Source organism: Sinocyclocheilus rhinocerous, unplaced genomic scaffold (genome assembly GCF_001515625.1).
Source record: "Sinocyclocheilus rhinocerous isolate Xijiao unplaced genomic scaffold, SAMN03320098_v1.1 scaffold5122, whole genome shotgun sequence".
NCBI classification, from domain to species: Eukaryota; Metazoa; Chordata; class Actinopteri; order Cypriniformes; family Cyprinidae; genus Sinocyclocheilus; species Sinocyclocheilus rhinocerous.
The window spans coordinates 30,778-35,636 of NW_015630553.1; the positions used below are offsets into that span (position 1 = coordinate 30,778).

The following is a 4,859-nucleotide window of genomic DNA, read 5'->3' on the forward strand; positions in this document are numbered from 1 at the left end:
TGCACAATGACTTTCGTCTGGCTGTTACGAAAATCATGCCTAATATCCAATCTCTAGCCCTAGATATGCAGGCCCAGAGTTCACATTAAATAGCCTTTAACAATTAAATAAGGGCTTAATTCAACCAGGAACACAAGAAAAGTCATGAAAAAACACATAACTTAAAATATTCAAATAGTTATTATGCAATGGTTATTGTTGTGTTTTAATTGTATGTATGTTTTTAGTTTTTAGAATACAAAACAAAAAAACCACAATAATACATTAATTATCTGATTAAATTATATTCATGTTAATAGATTTTAATTTGCTCCTGTTCGTTCATCAGTTAAAAAGCAGAGCCTGAAAAGAAAAGTCTGTTCTTGTGAACCCTTGCATGTTGTTACAGGGTTTTAAGGTAATAAGTGAAATGGATAGATTTGTTTGATATTTACATTAACAGAATAAAATGTGCTGCTGTTATTTGTTCATCAGGTTTAGGAAAAAAAAAGTGGAACCTGTTGTTGGGAAAAAAAATCAATAGTTGCAAGTTGCAGCTAATTGTTTGCATTCTGCTGTTTTTGCATTGATTAAAAACATATACAACTGACTGTCACATTAAATGAAATGTGTGTGCTAGTGTGTTTGAATGGGGGGGTCGTTAAAAATTTTCAGTGTTAAAAATAGGGGTCTCCTGAAAAAAAGGTTGGGAACCACTCACTGCTTTATTGCATATGCAAGTTCAATGGGCAGAGTAATACAGTGTTTACTCAAATCACGGAGTGAACTAAGAAATGACAACAGCATATACGACCTGGATCTTCGTGCAGCAGGATAGTCAATACAATGTGAATTTAACAGCTTTATTTTGCCAGCTGGCAGCTTTATTCTTAACCCTGTGGAAGTCTTGACAGTTTACGGACGAATTACATTTCTGCTTATTACTTTAAATGTTGACAACGCTTTCATGTAGGCTCCTTGGTGCTTGCTGTGTGGAACATCGAAAAATATTCAGTAAAAAACGAAGAAAAGCTGGACGAAATGCATTTTAAGTCGTTGCGCTGCGTATTAATACAACAGAATATTTTTGAAAGGGACGTCTGCTGTCCGGATGAACCAATCACAGTCGGGATAATGGGTGTTTTAGTCGATCCTTCAAAGTGATAGAAATCGAAACTGAAAGTATAATTCAGCTTCGGATAATAAAACGCCATTTCAGACTGCTGTAAACCAAGCTTACAAGCTCCGTTTAATTTACCGGTAAGTCCATTAATTTAATTCACATAACCTGTGCGATGTTATCGCATAAATGCCTCGACGTTAGATGTGTGTGTGTGCGCCAGGCCAGTTTAACCATATGGGCAATTGCCCAGGGACACCGTCCAGGGGTGCACCAAGCAAATAAATGTTCTGCGGTAAAACAAGCGATGTTTTCTCAAACGTCTATCTAGCCGTGGCCTATACGTTACCCTTTCATCAGAACATATAAGTTATCCGTTTTGTTAAAAGTTTTTTTTTCTTCTCTCATGCGTGAAAAAGTGGATGCGCGATCTATCGCCAGATTCACACATAGGCTATAGCCTACTGCGTGAACCCTTGCGCTTTCGTTTCGACGGCCACATATTACTCAAACAGATTCTAGGAGCATGCTGTCGCGCAACTCCTGTCTCTTCAACTGAAATGCCTCGCTCATGGATGTGTGAATCCGCTACGGAGCGTCAGCCTTGCGCTTTCACGTTGTACTTTGCAGCCATTGGCAACCAAGAAAGGGGCAAATAAGTGTAAACGAGTGAGTTTGTAAATTTTATTTTCAGTTCAAATCCTCACAAAACTATATGTAGCTACATACAGTGCTTAACAAATTTATTAGACCGCCCGTCAAAAACTTCTTTAAAACTAAAAATTGTGTTATCATTAGGCAAATAACAAACTGAAACAACTAAATAGTCTTTATTCACACATAATAACCAAAAACTAATCAACCAAAAAATATAAATAGGCTATTTTATTTTTATTGTGTATGGCCTCCTTTGGCCTTGATAAAAGCTTGCATTCTTGCTGGCATACTTTTTATGTACTTTTCCACAGTCTCTGTTGTTACTGACTTCCAAATAGTTAGTTGTTCCCAAAGACTTGCTTTTGATTCAACTTTTGTGCAATCTATCTTAGAATCATTCAATCCCGACAATAATTATATTTTAGCATTATAAACACTACTGTGACTAAAGATCTTACACATACTGGTGGATTAACCATTACAGAAACATAACATTCCGTAATTTTGGTAATCACCAATACTTGGTTTAGGGCAGCTGTGGCATAAACCTATTGGGTGGTGGTCTAATAAATTTGTTAAGCACTGTATATGTAATTGCAAACAAGACCATGCACTCATTGTTGCATTTCTGAAAACACCCTTTTTACACAAGGGAGTAAAACATTAGAAAATGTTTTTGTAAATTAAATATAAATTAATGAAAAATGAGCTGAGGACAACAATGACTCTAAAAAGATTATCCACTCTTTCTTTTTTTCCATAGAGTCTGAAGTGATTAACAGATTGGATTATTATTATACCTGTAACAGTTGGCTTCACTAGTTATAAAATGTTTCAATTTGCTGCATACAGTTCAGATTTATATCACATCTTAGAACAGATTACACCTGTAATACACTGTAAAAAGTGGTAACCTGATTTTGTAAGGATTTTGTAGCCTTGTTATCAGATCAGTTTGTTAATATAACATTTTGCAAAAAAAAATGAATCTAAATTATCACATGAAGCACATTTCATTTATTCATTTTTTTATCTATTTATTTTGGGGGGGGGGGTTCACCAAAGAGTCTTAATCCGCCACAGCTTTAGCAGGCATGTATACATGATACTAAGCGGGGCAGATGGTGCCCGAGACCTCCCGAGCTCAACAGCGCCCCACAATTTTGCTACGTAAATCTGTGGTAAAAAGGGGAACTGCGGCGCGCTCTAATTTAGAGCCATTGGGGCAGATTTGAGACTGCCCTGCTTATTTTCACATTACCTTACGTGAACCTCGCTCCACCAAGACGATATCAATCCGCTTCAGCTATGTGTCTGCATTAGGTCAGTAATTTGCCATGTCTGTTTTATTTTTCTTTGTGGAGTAGTGGATCAAATTAACAAAGTAGGCTATACGTTAAATCCTTTAGTTTAAATGTGCTCACATGAATAGCCTTTATATGGTTCTGTTGTGTTTGTTTTGTTTATTCTGAGAATAGACATATGATCGTCTTTCCTCACCCGAATTGCTCCACAACTTGTAACATTTTAAATCAACATTTGGTGGTGATAAATACTATATTAAGGCAATTATTATACAGTATTTTATGCATGTAGCATTACTTCAAGCCTGTCAATCAACATTAGCGCGCCACCCACAGGATAACGCAAGGACATCTCTGCCAAAACTTTGTCCCCACGTGTTCAGAGATTCGAATATAAAGCTTACAGAATGTTTTTCATCTACGCCCGGCGTAGACAATGCGCATCCATGCTGACACATTCTCCCGCAGTGATGGCTGAGACGACTTCACACTGCAATGGCTACATCTACTTATATAAAACTGAATTGCTCAAGACATCATAACAAGTGAAGCCACCGCGCCATGATTTTATTGAGTAAACATTTTCTAACAAGTCCACGGTTTTTATAGGCTATCTGAAGTCTCCCTGCACAGATTTCTTCAAACGAACATTAAAAATAAAGGCAGCAGGTTAAGTAAAATATAATGAATGTAATACAATGTTTCTCTCTATAAAGTAATTTTTTTTAGCTGACTATCGAGTTAATGTACAATAAATGTCTTTCCTGAGGTAAATGTGACTTTACGTGACATTGTTTTACTGACATCTTTCTGTGGCTGAAAAATCACATTTATAGTTTGTATTTTGTGATAAAACTGACAGAATATGAAAGCTGATACTTTATTTCTGAATAAAAGTAACAAAGCACAAAACTTACTGCGATTATTGGATGGCAGGCACGCTACATAATGAATGAAATTAAAGACGTGAAATATTTCCAAGCATTATAATACTGTCCTTCCAAGCAAGATGTCGAATGGTACAGTTTCTTTTAATAATCCCAGATCATATGTAATTACATGCTGTACAGAAATATAGTTTTTATTAGGTCAGTTACTGTCGGCAGTGTGGTATAGCCTAGTCTACACCGAGCTTCGATTGATATCGCTTATCCTTCCCGAAAAGACCATAAACATTACAGTTCACGTCTGCAGTAAAAATTAACTAACAGACATGAATCCTAAAAAACTAATAATGTCAGAGCAAATCATGACTTTTCACTTTATACCAGTGTTAATTTTGACAGCAAATTTTTATTTAGTTTTAGTCATAGTCTTTTGACTAAAATGCCATTTAGTTTGAGTCATATTTTAGTCATCTGAATTGTTTTTAGTTTTAGTCTAGTTTTAGTCGACTAAATATCATAAGATTTTAGTCGACTAAATCTACAGTAAATTTAGTCGGCTAAAATCTAATGGGTTTAGTTACAGTGCATTTATTAAGCATTTCTCTAAAATTTCCAAACTCATTATATATGTTTGATATTAAAGTTTTTTCATGATAGACACTGATTTAACTGCGGTGACACACAACATGCCTTTATGTTAAAATTATTAAAACCACTTCTCATAAAGAACAAGAACATGGTCTTCTTTTTAATGAAATACCAATGGTTATATAGGCTAATTATGCATTCTTTATAGCAACTTGTTTACCATATTCCTCATTCTTTTAAGCAGACATATTTATTTCTATAAATAAATTTAGATTAATCTTTAGGGCTACTAAAGTTTTTCAGTCAAGAGCAGTGAGTGACTTT

General features: G+C 35.2%; 1 protein-coding gene across 1 annotated transcript in view; it reads left to right on the forward strand.

The window, feature by feature from the left end:
* The first annotated feature begins 1,166 nt into the window (after positions 1-1,166).
* The window catches only part of LOC107740566 (uncharacterized), a 33,321-nt gene continuing 29,628 nt past the window's right edge, over positions 1,167-4,859 (forward strand). The window contains exon 1 of the mRNA XM_016553014.1: positions 1,167-1,239. The gene's annotated coding sequence lies outside the window, so the exon portion shown is untranslated. The remainder of the gene's footprint in view (positions 1,240-4,859) is intronic.